This window comes from Numenius arquata, chromosome 7 (assembly GCF_964106895.1).
Source record: "Numenius arquata chromosome 7, bNumArq3.hap1.1, whole genome shotgun sequence".
Lineage (NCBI taxonomy): Eukaryota > Metazoa > Chordata > Aves > Charadriiformes > Scolopacidae > Numenius > Numenius arquata.
The window spans coordinates 27,252,260-27,271,997 of NC_133582.1; positions in this window are offsets into that span (position 1 = coordinate 27,252,260).

Consider the following 19,738-nt stretch of genomic DNA (forward strand, 5'->3'; position numbering starts at 1 on the left):
CATAGCATGTCCTGCTTTGGTTGAAATTTTTCAGGGTTTGGCTAGTCCACAAGGGATTTTTTTGGGGTGTGAAAAGCATCGGTTTGGGTGATATGCATTCTAGCAAAGTAGAAATTACACTGGTCAGCTGAGGTCTGGAGAACCATGCTTCTTCAGTCAACCTCCCTGTCCTTCATTTGGGAGCTGCACTGTGACAGAGACGATTCACTACAGAGGCAGGATGTGGGCGGTAATGACTAGTTAAGGTGTTCCATGACCAACCACGGGTGAGGTACGGTTTGGATAGACTAGAGCTTCTTTTGAGGTTTGATTGAGGCAATTCATTTGCTCCTGTGCCAGCATTCTTGATACCCTGGCTGGTTAGCTAAAAGGTGTTGTTCTGCTAATTTATGATCCTTACGTTAAGTTAAATAGCAGAGATATTGGGCTCTTTGTACAGAAACTATGAATCCATGATGGATTGCAGGCAGGTTCCTGCTACTTACCCATTTCCTCCCTGGCCACTGGTTGAACACAAGAGAAAGTTGGTGATCTTGATATTCTCCCATGATTTTGTTCGTTTCTCCCTTTTTCTTGGAGAGCACTTGGGGATCTTGTTTCTGGAGCTTTCTGGGAGGAATGCACACTGCTATGGTCATTTCCATTGCAAGCAGTCCCATTTCTCTGTGTCCTCCAAACTGAGAAGTAATTATTGCTCTACTGAAGCCAATCGTAATGTTAAAAAAATAACTTCATACAGCTTTTGGCACAGCACCATTTGAGTAATTCTAAGTGGTTGGGAATTAATTCACTGTGCCATTTAAGCTACTTTGAAGAAGAAGAGATCTAGCTATGTTTTATTTTGGTTATATTTTGTGTGAAATGTGTGGCGTTATTGAAACCAGATATACTAACTTTGTGCTTGGCTGATATACATCAGTTGAAAATTTGTCCCCTGGCACACGGAATTGAAAGCTTAGGGTTTTCTCAGACACAGATGCCACCCAGCTCCCCTGATTCTAAGTATCTTAGCCCCCTCATATGTTACTATGTCTAATAGATAAGAAAACACTGGATCCCAGTGCTATTTCCATCAAATCATCCATTTTAAAGGTCTTAGAATGTGCTTTCATCTGAAGAAAAATATTTCTCACATGTTATTAGATGGGACCTTTACTGTGAAATAAATCAGGAGTAACCATAAGGATTTAAAACATTGTTAAATATATGCAAGTACAGGGTATGTTTAGCTCCAAAAGTGGTGTGCATGTAAACAATATGTCATGAACCATTCTATCATGTCTGAGTTACAATAATACACATAAATCATAGAAGTATCATGTATCATAAGTACAAGCTTTCACAGGCAATCATTCTTACAAATTTTCATTTGCAGAAAATATTGGGAGCCGTTGTCTTTGTTCAAAGCTAAAAAAAAAGTAATCTACTTACGGTGTTCGTAAATCAGCCTTGAAAGAATAAATTGTAAAGGAAACAGCACCAAAGCAGAAGTGTGACGTTTCCAGCTATCTTTAGAGGGAGGTCTGTTCTACAATACATTTCAGGTGACAAAACACAAATATGATGCACAGTGCCAAATGGAAACAAAGAATAGACCCTCTGCCACTGGGAATAAAAGAAGACTATAGTAATGTGATTATGGTAATGGTCAACAAGTCATAGTCTTGCGCTTTTGTTCACTGTAATTAACTTCTTGGAATGGCACAGTTGCTTTCTCTCTGCTCATCAGATGGCCCTGCTTTTGTGTCCGCAGTCTGTTATTTCTCCTGCAGGGACTGCAAGCCTCCAAGTGCATTACTAAATGAATTCATTGCTGGAACAAAGATTCAGTAGTAGAATAGAGATTGATATCTTTTGTTGTCAGACATTCAATACCATATAGCAATCCAATTACTTAAGCTGTTTCTATCAGTCTTATTACGGCTCACTATTGAGGCATGCTTTAAAGCTGGATAATTCTGTCTTGCAAGAATGTAGTGGAACAGATTAGAGCTTTAATGAGAAGGCTTTCTGTGCACTAGGGCACTTCCATTGTATGTACTGGGATTGAGGAATCATACCTAGGCAAAGGCCCGGAGTCATTGTTGCAAAGACTGATCAAAGGGAAGCCTGAAATCTGTACAATTGCTTGAAGAAATTTTATGGGTTATAAAAAAATAAAATAAAAACTGGCAAGGTTTCTGTCTGTTACTGCCTATCTGATGAGAATCTGTGGTACACTGGGAAAAGGAAATTGTGGAATGGATATCTCATTTTGTGTTTGAACTTTTCTTCCAGTGGGCTATAGGTCAAATTCTGTGCTTAGCTGTAGCATTTTAGGAATGCTGGCAGCGTTAAGTTCAACACAAGGCTTATTCTGCATATAACCACCCAGGGCAGATGTTTGGAGAGGAGGGTTTGTGGTGCACAAACACACAGAAGGAAAGAAGGCATCGATAATTGCATGTAGAGAAGAAAATATTAGACTGCCAAGTCAGCCTTCCCAGGTTTGCATCCTTGTTCATCCTTTCTGTACAAAGCAGGTGTAGATTGAGTCCCAGGACAGCAGAAAGCTGGAATTGGTAAGACCTCAAAACTAAGGCTGAAGTGTAGGAGTGGAAAATAGTTATTTTTCTGTGAGGAAAAAAACCCAACAATATAAATACAAACAAATCTATGTATATTTTGGAGGGAGTTTGGATATGTAAACCACACCGAAGTTTGTGGCAAACACAAGCAGTAGAGACTTGGGAGATGCCAGATTACGTTTGTATGTCCAGCAAGACAATTTGACTGTTTCATGAACGTATGATTTCTGATGGAGTTTTAAAACATGATAAAAGTCTCCAACCCTGTTCCAGGCCTCAGCAGAAACATCAGTGCTTTAAGCCAACACAGTGTGAACAGAAGCACCTAGGAATTGCTAAGGTTGAAGTAAACTGGAAACACAGATGAGAGTGCTTTTGTATGGAATACATACAGCTTGGCGTAATTGGTGAAAATAACTTGCCTGAATTTCTGCTTCTCCAGATCACTATCCTTAAATAACTGGGGGTGTATTTTATTTTTTGGTATGATAAATGCGCCACAGCAAACACTCGCTTTGTGTGAGTGGCAAAGCTGTGTAATTTCTGCAGGGCAACACTGATTTCCAGCAATTTGAGGATATGACCTGTTATTCCTAGATGCAAAGAAATGTGTATGCTTTATAATTTCATTACAATAAGCCTGATTTTCCATTTCTTATGGTTGTTTTACACTATTAACAGCTAAAAGTTTCCTCATCAGGGACAAAGTTGTGAAGTATTACAATGCACACATGTTGTCTGACTAATATTTTCAAAGTATTCTTTAGAAGAACAGCAATTATAAAGACATTTTCCAAAGGAAATTGTATTAGAGTTAGGATAAGGATGTGGGAGTGTGAACTTATGTCTGAGGAACACCTGAAAGTTTATCTGTGCGTGTAGATTTGTTTTCAGAAAGTGTTTGCGTTCCTGTATATAGACCACAAACACTGCTTTTCTTCAGCAATAAAGGTATGACCCAGTTCTGGGCAGAAGCTAAACTTTTTTTTGTAGCCTCAGTTGCCTGGTGTGGACTGAAGTTAATGTTTCATGAGGCAAAGGACAGCACCTGTTCATTCCAGGAACGGTTACGGCTAAGATATTTGCTTTGGGTCAGAGTTAAGGTGATTTTGTGCTGAATTATCAGTTTCTTTCTCACTCAGGAGTGTAACAGGCAATTAAAGATTTAGGGTGGCCTGAACTTTATTCTGTTCATTGTTGACTTGCAAGGAATGATGTCTATAGTCTTGCTATTTATTTACTATTTAGGAATGAGGGTTTTGGACTTGAGATCTTCCAAGGGGAGCTTTTTATGTGCATTTTCATTTATTTTGTCTAAATACATTGAAACCTTCAGGTCAGATACTCAGCTGGTGTAAATCAGCTTAGTTCCATTGACGTCAGTGGAGCGACGCCAGTGGCAGATCTGACCCACTTCTTTAATCTGATCACTTGTCCATCCCATTAATTTCAGATTACATCAGAGTGAGCAGAGCCTTACCTCATTCACCATGAACTTGATATAGGATGTAGGTACAACCTTGCAAGTTTTGGCAGAGGATTATCACCACTGAGAAACATGTAAAGAGCAAGAGTAGCATCCTGTCCTCTGCCATGCGGAAATTGCTTGGAGCCAAGGTATCTGATAGACCCAGCTTGCCTTAATATGAGACTGTGTGACATGTGAAATTCCAACTTGCTTATAATAAATTATATTAAAAATAGTTTCCCACGAAACTTTAAACTAATACAGCATTTCATGTGATCTGAATATCTATTAACTAATTAGTAATATTCATTCAGTTTTCAGGATGCTCTGTGCCACTACAACAAGCTGTGAGTCTACAGAAACAGCAGCATCCCAGCTGTCAAGGCTGTGCTGGTACCCACCATAGAAATTCCCAAGGAAATTCAGATTTAGGTTTGCAGTCACACCTTGGGTCTGGCACCTCTAAGTTGTACCTTCAGTTTTTCCTGGTTTTCACTGTGGTTTGCCCTCGGGTCTGTTCCCTGCTGTTGTCCTCTCAGATCAGTATTGAATGGTGAGAACTGAGTATTATCTTCATATTGCATACTACTCTCCCAATGGATCTCTGTATCTGATCTCTTTGACTGCTTGAATGAGCACATTTGGAGGTTCAGGTTGGTTGGTTTGTTTGTTTGGGTTTTTTTTTTTGTTGGGGGAGAATGGAGGTGCTAATGCACGGCTGAAGAACTCATTTTTTCCCCTTAATCTGAGCTGATGATTGAACTGACTCTTGGCTCTTCCACTTATTCTCAAACAATTATCTTATTCAAATATTCTAGTAGCTTCCAGGACACTTTCCCAGGAGTGTAACATACCACGTGTTTGGGCTCTGACTTTTGTGTACTTAGAAGTTGCTTGCCCCTGAAAGTTTATGTCAAAGTCGTCATTTGTTTCTGTCCTGTAACCTTGCAGTGAATGTACACTCTTAAGAAGATCCAGGAACATGTTTTTTTACCACAGCAGATACTTTCTCTTGGTACTGCTACACAATATATCTCTCTAGTTTATCTACTTCAGTGCTTAGTTTACATTTCCTTAGTAAAGAGAAGTGGTTTGCCTTTTTGTTGGCTCTTTTCTATGGTTGTCGCTAATATTGATGAGGTATCGCAAATATTGCTTTTTCTGGGATCAAACTGTCTTGCACATTTGTGTCCAACTTGAGTGAAGCAATCCATTTCTTCAGCAGCCAGTTGATCCTCTGCAGCATTATCTAGTGTCCTACAACCTTTTCTGAGCTAGTCATTCAATGGCCATTGACTTTGTACTGGACTTTCTCCAGTATCTCCCTTCAAGAGTTTGCAAATGCCAAAATGATGTGAGCCATTGCAGTTCTGGTATCTTTTTCCAAATACCAGATGTTGTCTTGGCTTCTCTTATTCACAAACTATGTCTTGTTTTTGCGAACTCCGATATTTTTGCCACAGGGCTTTTTCTGTATGTTGTTTCTCATATCTGTCAGAACTGTCCCTGCCTCCTAAGTTTCAGTTTGGGTAGAGTGACTTTCTTTTCTTGGCAAGTTCTAGTTGGGTTATTCCTAAATCCTTTAAAAATGTTTCACTCTCTCTTTTCCCCGCCCTGCACTATCAGCTTGACCCTCATACCAGCTGTCAATTAGTAACAGAATATTTCCATCTTTTTTTCTGTACTGTTTCAGTATAGTATTCATGTACATTTAATAATCTGCCTCCCCTGCCTGAGTTGACTAAACTATATAAATCATCTATGCCTTCAGAATCAGCCAGTACCTGAAAGGAGAACATGTTCCTGTTTCTTAGGAAGGCAAGTTACTGCTTAAACTTCCCTTCTCTCTACTCCGTCTTTCAGAAGGGCTTTGACTTTGATGGGATTTTTAAATTCTTCTTTCTTCCACATGGACTATTGTTTTTGTTCACTTTATTCCTATTGTTTTACAGTTCTCAGAAGTTGTTCCAAATAAAGGGAGACAGTACTCGGCCTAATCAACAGCCTCCTTCGCTCCTAATACTAACATCACTTAATGCTGGAGCCTGATTTGCTAATGAGAGTCTGAATGACAAATATCAGAGCCTCTTGAAGGTAGTTTCCATGAACTTTAAATGTGCCATTTAGGCACTTAAATTCTGGGGTATGCATACCCCTTATGGTCTATGGCCACTGGGCTCCTTTTTGCTTTTTTCCTTAGAAACCAGAGTAGGTGACTCTTGTCTAAATTTGAAGAACCCACAGTAGTATCTCAAATCTTTTTTTCTTCCGTTTTCTATCATTGCTCTTTTCATTGCAGAAAGAGCATAAAGCCCCATTCATGTCCCTTACATCTCTCTCCAACCAGCTTTTTTGTTCCCTGAATCCATCAGTGCAGTCTCTACTGTGCACAGAGAAGCAAAGCTGGAGGGCAGGTTTGCTCTTAGAGATAGTCTCATTGCAAGTGTAGGTGGGGAAATCCATTTTAACAAGAACCCCTTAGTGTCATTGCAAGTGTAGGAGGGGAAATCCCTTTGAACAAGAACCCCTAAATGCACTGGTAAACTTCAGTGAGTGCACTTTCTGTGCAAGACAAAAATTCACAGTTGTCAAGGTCAGGTTCAAGGTGTTCTGTTCTTACAGAAGGCTGTACAGTTGTTTGTGGGGTATACGCTTAGGAGCTTTGCTGGATGAGGACCTTATTAAATTTGAGTAAACTAAATAAACCAAGCAAGCACAAAAATCAATTAAATTTTACAATATGCTTGAGAGAAAAGCAAGCAGGCAGCTTTTCTCTTATTTTTAAGAAAAAAATGAGGCAGAAAAATGAAACAAGTAACTTGGCTCTTGGGAGCAAGTAGCAAAGCAGACCCAAAATTCAGAAGATTTTTATTCTGGACTTTGTCTACTTCACTGACATTTTATTTTTTAAATGTTTTTCATAGGATGTTGTGCTTATTTTATTCGTGTGATTACTTTCATAAACAGAAAGCAGTAAAATCACAGTGAAGTTAGTCCAAAGTTGGGACAATACTGAGTTCAAGAGGTACAGCAGAAATTTAGTGAAGATGCAAATATATCTGCATCTCGTCAAAAGTTCCTCTTTCATTTACCAAGGAAACATAACTAAATTAATGGATTTTAGATGAGAAGAAAACTCAAGACTATCTAATGTGACCATATGTATTTTGCATACCATAGAATTCCACTTAGTTATCTCTGCAAAACTATTTCCTGCCAGATAGTGGGCCAGATCGCACCTCTGCTAACTTTAACTACTTCAATTTCAAAGCAATAGCACTCTTTAAAGATGCAGTCTGACTTGGCTGTTGTAGGTTTACTGTATAAAGACCTAATGATTCCGAAGTCCATGAAACCTGAAATGAGTGATGTATGTAAATGTAAGTACTTCTTTTGTAATCCCACAATCCAAGAGATTGCTCAAGACAGGAATGAAAGGAGGCAAAGGAAAATCAATGTTTAACTTGGAAATATTTGTCAGTTAACAAGTCACAAGGAAGTGAGTACATTTAACGCCTAAGAGAGTTGAAGTAGCAATCTAATTTATACTTAATTTATATTTTTTGGGGGGGGAGTAGGGGGTGTAGGATTTAAAAAAAAAAAAAAGTGAGCCCAGACTAAAAAATCATCCTCGAAAGTTCTTTTGAGCTTTGTTACCATTGCATTTCTGAAGTTCAGGAATATTCTCTAAATGTATTTGAACACATTTATTTTATAGAAGGCTGCCAATCCAGACTCTGACAACATTTAAACACATGCTGAAATCCTTCTTTCTTATGGACAATGTATAATTGTGTGCATAAACACCTATTCTCAGTAGGGATGATTTCCTGAACTGCAGATATAGCTTGTGTGCTTCAACTAATTTAAGGGAGTTCTATTTTCTGGCATCTTGCTGCTTTTCATCTTTTTTCTCTTCAAAAACACATCTGCTATAACATCCTGTTGAGTTTAAAAGTATATTCTTTTACATTCTCACAAGCTTGTAGTTTTCAAGACCTGGAATTTCTTATACAAGGAAATCTGCTGGAAATCTATAAGAGCTCTGTGTACGATGAACAGGGTACCTACTTCACCCCTAGACCCCCTGCATTTCAGGTCTTTGTCATACTGAAAAAGTGTAAACATCTTAATCCCTCTGAGGGAGGAGTCTCTCAGGTATTTCCTTATTGATCAGTGCTGTAGAGCATTGATGTCTATCTGAGAGACACATCGATCTGTCTTGTCTAGAGTAGCTGAAAGGACTTTATGCATTGAATTTTCTCAGTAGTGCTATAAAATAACACATCTTGGCAAGTGAAGCCAGCCTGTTAATGTATGGATTTTCTGCCTTGAGTGATTTTCTGAAATCAATAACTCATTAAAAAGAGAAAAGTGCAATTCTCACAATTCATATCCATGCAAATAACAGGCTGACTTCAGCAACAGTGTCTAACTGAGTTGTATCACTGGGTTTGGAGGATGATGTGTTGTTTGTTCAGATGTCCTGATTGCAGTTTCATTTTTGCTTCATCCTTCTTGAAAAACACCATTTTAACAACATTATCCATTCATTAATTCTAAGGTGAAATGTTCTTCTGGCAGAATGGTTAAACAGCTACTAAAAATAATGTCTGCTGGTGAATCCTTTAAAAATATGACTGCATCCCCACCAAGTAACTCACCTTCAGCAAAGAATCCAAGCATAAACCTTTTTCAAAATCACAATCTCTAGAAATCCTTTATGCATACTGTAATTCCTCAAAAGAAGTGGCAGATAACTTGGAAGTTTCCATCCCAAGTGTGTAAAGTATTGCGGTCTTTAATTTATTGACTGAATTGATCTGACTTTTAAAAGACTCCCCAACTTGGCATCTGTATTCTGTTTATCTCACATGCAATTAATCTGTCCTTCTTCCCTGTGGGTAGGTACTTAATAGCTGTTAACTTAAGAGGACAGGCCCTGCTGGATCCATAAGTATTGTACTTCAAGGTACATTCGGATTAAAGCTTTCTTTTTCTTCTGCTTAGTTCTCAAGTTGCTGCAATACCTGCTCTTTTTAAGTGGCTTGAAAACCGTGTCAGACGTTTTTCAGAGCATTAGTTCTTTTTTTTCAGGGTGATTTTTCATGCACCCAGATGCATTAATTCAAAATTTTTGTGTTTTCAAGTGCAGTGACGGGATTTAGAATGCTCCATGGGATGCTGAAGTCAGCCAATTTCACAAAACTTTTCCATATGATGCATGTCAGCAGCACAGCTTCAAGGAGTGTCTTCTCATTTTGCTTTCCACTTAGCATGAGTTTAACAGGTGTCTCAGAACACCTCTGAATATGGCAGTATTAGTCTATGTGATCTGGGAATAAAGAGAGAAGGGAGGAGGGAGGGGAAGGAAGGTAACTGGGAGCTGGAAGATGAACTGGTTCCAAAGGACACCCTCCTTTGGTGGCAAAGGGTGGCAAAAGAATAAAATTTGGTAGGTTTAACTTTCCTGTGAGAAAGAGCAAACCTTGCATGTCAGCAGGGACTCATGTGGTTTAATAAATTACTGGAAGGTTAGGAGAATGGGACGTGCCCTCTCTAGAAGAGTCTCTGGAAGGTCTGAGGGAATCCTGAGCCCAGTAATAAATTTCTCTCTCTCTAATGAGAAATGCGGCCAGTAGTATGACCAAGCATTCTTGAATGACTGTGCTCTGGATTCCTAGCGCTTTGAGGCTAGTGGAAGAACTGACAGAGCAGAAATAGTCCAGCCAAGGGATTAAAATCAGAAACTACTCTGTTCGTTTAGTGAAAAAAATATAAGGGCCTGTTCCAGGAGCAGCAGAAGCTCAGTTTCCTATGGAACCATCTCTCACGCACCTTCTAGGGACCTTCGTAAGACCCCCAGATCCTTCCCAGAACCACTCATGACCAGAAGGGCAAAAGGCAGCTTCTGCTGCATCTGCTGTGGAGCTACACATGTACTGATTTGAAGGCTAGAAATAAGCTGATTTGTACTGATTGGACAAGTAACCATTGATCCCACTCCTTCAAGGAGATTTTCCTCAGCTGGGGGCACTAATTTAGGTCTCTTTAGTCTGTGCAATGGCAAGACCTGTAGGAACATAATTATCTCCAAGGCTTTTGCTTCTCCCTTGACAACTTGCATTGAAATATGCCAGTAGGTTTGAAAGTTATTAGAGGGAGACACGAACAGACAGACGGCATGACTGCATAAGCCTCATTTCCTTAGGAAATCAAGTGGAAATGTTTGTATAGTTTATACATAACACAATATGGTTTGTGTCTGCCGTATTACCTTGAAGGTTGTTGTTGCAATTATATGTTCCATTGTCGTGCTTTATCTAATCTAAAGTTTCTAAAAATACTGCTTTGGACCTTTGTGATTTGTTTTCATGCATCTCATAGGAACCTAGGACTGGAAGGGGCGTCCTGGGTCATTGTGTCCAGGCTCCTGCTGAGGTATATGAACTGTAAAAGTTGAAAGAGAAAAGTACTGTATAATAAACTTCTGGTTGGTACAGTGGGGAAGTTAATGAGACAAGTGAAACCTTCTGTGTGGCCTTTGCAGATCTGGGAGCGCACTATGGGACAGTCCCCTTGCAAATCTTGGGTCATTAGCTTATCTTCTGGAGTAATTGCAAAGGGTGAATGTCAGAGGACAAATTAATTTTCCCCTTTATAGCAAAAGGGTACGAAGAATCCACATTTTCTTTAGAGAATCCTGGGGAAAAGATTGCCAGATTTTTACATATCTAAAAGGAGTTTTAAAATGTTACACATTTACATGGAGGATATTATTTTGTCCAGAGAGAGGAGAGACATTCCTTAGCTTTTAAATGTGCTTTAATGACAGTAAGGCATGTTCAGCATTCTGTAGGATTTTCCTAAACAAACCAAGAACCAGAAGTCCCTCCATGGAATAAGACAATAGGCAATAGGTAAAAGAAGGATGGCAGTTTCTTATATACAGGGCATGTGGGAACAATAGGATCAGATTATTCCTGAAGCTATATTACAATGGTAGAAAAAGAACCTGATGATATAAAATCAAAATCCATAAGTGCCTGTGTTTCAGAATCTGTGTTATTTGCCTGAAGAGTTTAACTGTGCACTGATTGTTAGGATTAAATGTGCTTCTTTAGAATATGTAGATATTTGCAATAAGGACAATTCTTGAGTATTTATATTCCAGAATATCTAGATTGTTTCAAATCTTGGTGATGAAGTGTCCTCTATATAATGTTATAAAAAGTGCAGCTGTTTAGAATAAGATATAGCCTGATAGAAGGAGTAGAAGGACAATAGTTTATTTGTCAGTTTCTACAAAATAAACAGAAAACAAAACAACCCTTTGAAAATCTCAGTTTGGCAATACTTAAGCTGTGATCAGAAATAGCAGGACCATTTTTGAATTATTTCAAATCATTTCCCTTTTTGAAAGTAAAGTAAATACATAATTAAAGCATTGACATTTTAAATGTTTTATGTGGATTAGCTTTAGCATTAACTGGGAAGACCACTGACTTACTTCACTGCTGTCTTCCACTTGATTTGGCTGTGTTGCAATTTTACATCTCTTTGCCCTTACATCAGAGTTTGATCCAGCAAGACAGGGGCTATTTAAGGCTCATCTAGAAAAATGCTTGAGGTTGTGAGTATTTTAAGCATTTGAATGGACTCTTTGACTTTGGTTGCACTGTTTGTATCCTAGAATATGAAGTGTATGCTTAAATACTTCAGTGGGTTATCTTGTGCTCCAAACTGGAGCTCTGAGCACAGGTCGCACTGATGGTGATAAACTGAGCTCCATCAGCCTTGTGCCATGTTCATACACACCCAGAACTGCAGTGTGCAGTGAACTACATTCTGTGGGTAGTCCATGAAGTCATAATCAGAAAGATGGAAGTTGCAGCTTTATTTCAGAAAAGGCCGTTTCCTATAAAACATTGCATGCTTTAGTAGAATTAGGCAGTTTTAAAAAGTCATTCCAGGGTCTGAATCATTAAACTTTGGACCTTTAAAGGTATTTAACTGTTAAACTCCTGACTGAATGAAAACCTAGTTCTGGAATGTTGTAGTTACTTTTGTTTTAAGGTGTTTGGAATGAGCCTAGTCTTTTAAACACTATGTTAATGCTTTCAGTATGTTAATTTTTAATAAAGAAGTTTTCTTCATGAAAAGCACATTTTCTGCCCAACAGGATTTGATAGTGTTTTCCATTAAAACTTTGAAGACTCCTAAATTTGACATTGCTGCTAAGTTTGCTCAGTCAGACTCAGCCTTTAGAAAAAAGTCTTCTAACTAGAAGGGGAGGGGAAAGGTTATTAAAAATCTATCACCTAATGGAGGGTTCCAGACTGCTTTCCATTACCAGGTTGCCCTTCATCACTCTGTGTTGCGATGGCTTTAAGCAGGTGTGACTCATTTGTATGACTCTTGGGCTCTCATGCTACTTTGGGAAACCAGTGCACCAGCTGGCTTTGGGCTTTGTGGTTTGCTGTAAGGCTCGCCAGGACCCATTACTAAGTCCACCTTATCCGTTACTCATATAATCTAACATCTAATCTTAAATTGCAGATATTATACCATGGTCAGCATTCAGTGACTGATGCTCCCAGCCTGCCACTGCTCCTCTTTGTCCAGCCACCAGCAGCTAAATCCCTTTCCCCAGGCACCTATGCAGTACTAGGGCTTTGTCACTGCAGCTGAGCAGACATGTTGAGATTTTTCCCCCAGTTTTTATTTAGTTAAGTACATTATCTCCCATCCTTCTGCCCGATCAAGCTCAATTTTGTCTTTGTATAAAATACTGATCTCTAGCCCAGTCCTGCTTGCTTCATTCACCTCACAGTTGAGTTCAGTTGACTTGGGTAGAACTAGTAAAAAGACTGAAGCCAGTTGGCCAAATACTGTTTTCAGTCACCATGACATAAAATACTCTGACTCTGCTGAAGTCAATAGAGAAAACCCAGAATGAAAGATTATATTGACTTCTGTGATAAGTGCAAAAGCAATTAAAATTTCCTTTTAGCATTAGGCATCACAATGCTGTATGAAAGCACTTACATTATGCATTATCAGCTTTTGAAGAAATGGAGTCCCAGAAATTGCCCATCGTCCCATAGCATGTCAGAGCTATGGTTGAACATACTTGTTTCCCTACCAGGTGCCTTTACCTACTGGATTCTCTTGCTTTTTGAGGGAAATACTTGCATAAAGAAGGAACTGAAAAAGTAGTTGTGCATATGCATTGCATTCAGAGGGGGGGAAATTCTTATTGAAGTTTCGTGGTCTGCATATAAGACACTTGAAAATGATTATAAATAGCAAGAGAGCATCACTTTAAGTTTTATCCTTGTGTTATATAAGTACAATAATTGACAGCCCTATCCCCAAGTGGTTTCTCCTATAGGTAATATGTTGACAGAAAAAAGTATATTCGCTTGAAGTTCATTACTGTATTTACAGTACTGCTTTCCCATGCTTATTTTAGGGTCATTTGGGAAAAAGCTTTAACTCCAAAAAAATGAATGCATTGCTATTCTGGGAGTTAGATTGTCACTTAATAAATATATTTCTGATAATAAAAATTGGTGTCGTTTTCCTTGCAGGGACTTATTCGGAAGAAAGTTAATAAAAACTGCATGGAAAAACTAGCATCACAGCTGCTTTTTTGTTTTGTTTTGGTTTTGTTTGAAATTCCTACAGGAAAGTCAGCCGAATCCAAAAAGCGCCAAGAAACAGAGAAACGGTCTATGGTCATTAAAACCCAGAGGTAAGATTCTCTTAATAAAGATACTACTAAGCAAGGTAGCTCTGATGGGCCTTTTAAATATATTTTAAGAACAAAGACTTAACTGGCCCTGCTGATGGGAAAGTCATAATGTGGCTTTTTTCCTGATCACTTTCTATTCTTTGTATATGTGACAGATGTCAATGAAGTTGAAAAGTGTCCATTTCCCAGCAGGATGCTGGCTGTTCCCCAAAATGCCTGGGCAGTTGATAGAGGCCCTAATATCTTCTGATCATGTCTGAAGGATTTGTAGAGAAAGCATCCTGCAGGGCAGAGGCCTGCTGCCTTTGAATAGAGGGCAGCCAGCAGCTCTACGGGCCTCAGCAAGAGATGCCACTGTACCATCAGGAAACTTTGATTTATTATCTGAGAAATTCACCATCCATCTGCATGAAGAGGTCACAGAAGCAACTTTCCTAATGTGAATCTGAGACCCCCATTATTTCCCACTTATTGCTACAAGCATGAAAAATTGTTCCAACTGAGAAAGCTGGACTTTCAGGGCTTGTTGCCATGGCTGAATTTATAGGAATATTTAGGAGCAATGCTTAGTGGGGTTTTTTGAATGTATAAACTCCATCAATTTTCACAGGTTTTTGCTAATTAATGCCACCACTGTGGAAATGGAAGCAGTTCTGCAAACAAGCTGCGACAAATGGGATTTTTATTGCCAGTGGAAAAGCCTAGGGAATAATTAGCAGGTCCATAGAGATCTCTTGATTACAGACATCTGCATTGGTAATGTCCAGACAAAAAGATCGCCGAGGGAAATATTTAGGGATTTTCACCTAAGGGCACATTTATGTTGTCAGCTACACCCTTCAAACTGCAGTCGGACAAATGTGGGAAAATATTTTGTGAAATGTTAGACCGATGAACCTGATGTTGACTAATCTGGACTAAGGAAACTGGCTTTGCTTTCCAAAGTACTGTCCAGCAGCCAAGACTTGCAGACATAGTATTTTGATATCTCATTAAACTTGATTTCACAGAGATACTTCTCAGTGCTGCATTGGAATTGCTGTGTGTTGCCTAAGATGCTTTTGCAGTTATCGCTGCTTTGTTTAACAGAACGAAGAGGAAACAAGAAGACTGATTATTAGAAAACCACATGACTCCTTGAAAATGAAGCACTGAAAAAAAGAATTCATGTCAACACAGGATTTATTAGTGCAGGTTGAAGAGTAACTTGATTTGGGATTTTCCTGCTCTTGCCAAAGTGATTCACAATATAAATGATGGATCTACTTATAGAAGCAGTTGAGGTTTTGTCTTTTTTAAACAGCATGCTTTTAAGCTGGCTAATAAAACACTAATTTCAGGCCTTTGAAACAGAATTTTAAGCTAAGATTTTTTTAAAAAACACAATTATATTAATTTGTATAGCATTACAGTGTAGTTGCCCCGGTCCTAGACTGGCTCCTGTTTTATTAAATGCCGTATAAATCCCAAACAAAACTAGTTCCTTTCCTGAAGAACTTACGGTATAAAGATTTGGTTGCTTTTACCAGTTGTGTCTGGAGATAGAATTTAAAATAAATTAAATGTATAATGTTTTTGATTTTAAAATATCCATAACACAATGTAGGTCTGTCTCGGTTAGAATCTCTGTGACGGGATCTTCACTCTCACAAGCCTGGCAGGAGAAAATGCCCTTAAATTTGTATTTAAACCCATCCTTCTCCAGGAAAATCATTAAGCAAATTATTAATTTTAAGATACATTTCAGTCCCAGTGGCATCATTTATCCTACTCACTGGTCAGGCAGTCACTTACAACAAAGTTAAGTACCGAACAGGCCTAATTCTGAATTCAGGCACTCATTCAAGATGTCACGAGAAGCTAGACTAATTCTTCTGGTTTTTAAGCCGCCATGTGCACAGTACATATATAGAGCTGCACCCAGTAATGCACCAACATACGAGGCAGGGATTAATCACCAGCATCAGGCGGTTGGCTCCTGAAGTCCTCAATCGACAGGCTACGTCAGATGCTGGCCCTTTGAGGACGTGGATTTGAACTACAAATTGTGAACCAGTTGTGTCCATGAATAAACATTTCTTTTCCTACACCTTTCTTCAGAGAAGAAAATTGGGTCAGATATTCCTGAAGATCTCTCTTTGCATGGCTTTTCTGCTCTCTTTGTGATGAGGGGTGGGGGTGGAAGGAAAGAAGGGTTGGGAAAGATGAAGAATTCAGAATTGCTGAGGATACTTTTGTTCTCAAATAACTGGAACCTGTATGACAAGGTTATATATATACACCTATATATATTTATAGGCACTGAGTACCAGAACCTGTGCTTTGCTACTGTGTGACCCAGAATGTTTACAGCAATATGAAGTAACCTCAGAATGAAGTTTTCAATAACCTTATTCTGACTCCTTATGAAGACTTTCCAGAAGTCCTCAGAGATGGATCACAGATCACAGCTATCTTATTGTCACAGCCTTGGACAGATGGGTAAGTCCCCAGAGAAATTGCTTCGCAATGGTGTTTACTGGTCAGGATGCGGACTGCAATAATGCTGGTTTTATGGAACATGCACTTTTTTTGGGTGCAGGTGAAAGGACACTATAGCTTACAGTGTCCTGCAGACAGGACTTCAATTTATTACTAGGTAGTATTTCAAACTATAGGCGATTTACAAGTATAATCCAGATGACTTTGAGCTCAAACTTGATGCATTTTTCAGCTTTATTTAAGGAAATGGTTTACAGCAGTTAAAGGTATGAGTGTGTGGCATGTATATCTGCTGTTCAGAAATATGATATGAATTCCTATAAATAAGGTATTTAAATATAAATGTGTTTGACTGTTTTCTAATGAGCCTTGTTCACAGGCCCTGCAGGGTTAATTAGGTTCCTAGATCTTATCTTTACTCTATTACACAAAAGGCAAAAACCTCTACAGGAACTGAATCCACTCAGAAAGAGCAAATAAACGAGCTCTAAATGATCACAAACTGACCAAGCTTTTCTGCTTCAGCTCCCTGTATGCCCTCGGGCAATTGGGATTTAAAAGCACTGAGATTACAGGACCATAAAAATACACATTTACATTTACATGTGGTCACATGCAAAATTTAAGATTTAGAGAAAGCCACAAAGGGAATGTTTAACATAAGTAGCCAGGCACAAGCTGAATTAATGACACAGCAGCCCCAGCAGAAACACAAGAAAAACATGTAAACCTTCATCAATTATTAGTTGCTGTAGCCCACACTCCAGAGCACAAGGACGCATGGTCATTAAAGGCGGTTCTTTTCCACTAGATCTTTTAGCTGCCATATGAATGGAAGCTGGGCAAGTGCTGAGGTATAGTGAATTCACATATTAGAGTCCTTGGTTTGAATTTTGTTTCTTTGTTGGACGATTAAGTCACTAATAATATTAAAAGAGCAGCCAGAACTCTCTCCCGACTGCTGATCACATGGGGAGACTCTGCAGGAGGACCCTCCAAGCTGCCTGTGTTGGATGGCAGAAAGCTGCAGACGGTGCTCTCAGGATGTGCATCACCTCCTTCTCACACTGATGTGAAGGATTTGCACTCCTGCGGCCTGTGGCAGGCACACAGACCTTTTGCACCAAGCGTTGTACATCTGCTACAGGCAATCCCTTCCCTTAAAAGTCACGTGTGTTGTAACGTAACGCAGACACACTTCTGATGGAAAGCTTCAGGAGCAGACCGTCTTTTTTTCACATGTTGGTACAGCACCCAGCATACTGGCTTTCAGGTCTGACATGTTAGCTTCTTGAAGCAAGTGCAGAGCAAGCAAATGCTAGATGTGAAAAGAAACAAATTTTGGTTTTAATTTTTTTTTTCCTTGCCTTTGTTGTCTTAGCAGGGAATATGTACTTTTTCACAGGAGTGTCATGGCAGGGAATAAACACTAGAATGGTTCATTTTAAGCAAATCTGAGTTCTGGTTGTGTAATTATGGATCTGCTCTGCTCGCATGCACATGCACAAAAAGAGAGTGGAGGAGTTCCCAGGGGAAAAGTAATGAAGTCTGTTTGTCTTGCGAAAGCTATCTTGTATTATAATATACCAAATGATAGAATGAGAATTTCTTGTGCAGGACACTCTTCAGTAATTAATTTCAACTGACATATGAGTTTCAGAAACCGGTTGTCCAGTTACAAATTTTTTCCCCACAGAAGTATGTTTGTTTAGTTCCTTTGCATATTGCAAACTACTCACCACCTTAGGTAAGGTCTGATCCTCAGCTGGTCTAGCTGAGTGTAGTAATGGAGATCGATAGAGGTGCTACTTTATACCAGCCCTGTATTTAGAATGCTAATTGTTTAACCTTGGAAAGTGGAATGTATTGTATTCTTTATATCACAGTGGTAGGGAGCTCCAGCTATGGAGAGGGATCCCACATTAGGCACTGCATAAGCAAAGGGGAAAAAGGACATTCTCTTATGCATGCACTTATTTTGTTGCACTTAATTAGACTAATGGAAACTGCTGTACTGAATGTTAAGTATACGTAGAAATCCTTACAGGATGGGGGAATAAAGACATGGATCGTAAGACTGAGAAAAGAAGAAAAATCAGGAGGTCATGTTATTTTATCTCTCACTGGAGTTTTCTCCAAGGATTTGTTATGATTTACTGTCATTACTTATTATGTAAACAGTCACTGTTTCCATGAAGTGGGAGGTCCCGTTAATCTTCTGAGTAGCTATTCAGCATTGTTTGTGAGTTTAACTAGAAATGTACATCCTTACTGTAATGGAATGATCAAGAAGCTGGACACCCTATAGCCTCGGGTTATAGCTCTGACCCTATTTAATGTGTAGGTGGGGTCTCCCTATTAAGTCAGACAGTAAAGCCAAAGGAAGTCTGAGATGATTTCCCTGCTTCCTGCTGTTGTTTCCTCTCTAGTGGATGCTCTTGACTCATCCAGATTAGCAACTGCCTGGCCCCAGGGCCCATGAAAATACTCTGGAAGGATACTTTCTTCTTGATCTTTAGGAACTGAGTGAATGGCAGGTGTTTTAAAAAATAGTAAATAGAGAATGAAACCTCCTTTTTTCCCCTGCTTCCTTCGAAATCCTTTACAAAACCGAATCTTTACTTCATCCGCTTCCAGCAGAACCTGTATTACTTAGTCATACAGGCTGTCTACACTTTATTCAGCAGCAAAGGCAAACTGATTATAGCAAATAAATTGCTTATAAACTTATGTACACAGTGTTAGCTTTTTCACAGCCTAGTTTCTGCTTAAAAGGAAAATAAATATGTGGAGCAATTCCTATGTCCACAAACTGTCCTGGTACTAAACACTCTGGAGTTGCTATTTCCTTTCCAGCTGGATGTAGACTTTCTATGGAAGTATTAAACCACTTTACCATAATGCAATCCTCCCCTCGGTTTACTGAGGGCTCTGTGACTAGAAATCATCTGACATTTCTAGTACAATCTGAGACACCTGACAGTGATATCTTTTGGAGCTGTCACAAGGGTCGTAGAGTTTGTCAAAGCAAAACAATTTTTATTTTTAAATGGGAAACTGAAAATAACAAACACATTGCATAATCCCTATCCGCTACCTAAAGGTTATATTTATAAGGACATATTTCCATAGTTTACTCAGTTTTGCGAGTCTCCATTAGCTTGGAAAAGCTCAGCTGACACCAAATGCTATATCATATATAAAATTACTGATTTATACACAAAGAATACTGTATGTATTTTCCTCTTGTTACAGAGTCCTGCCTTTTCAGGCAGGTGTTCCCTCACCCACGCCCATAACCTCACTGACATCAGTGACAGATTTCCTAGGACGTCTGAGAGTAATATATTAATTCCTCTTTCCAGGAGTGATTCCTTCAGTGCTGCCATTCCAGTGGAGATTGCGGTAGGGTCTTCTTCCATAGAAGTTGCTACACTGGAGCAGATCCTCTGGCCGTGTTTCCTC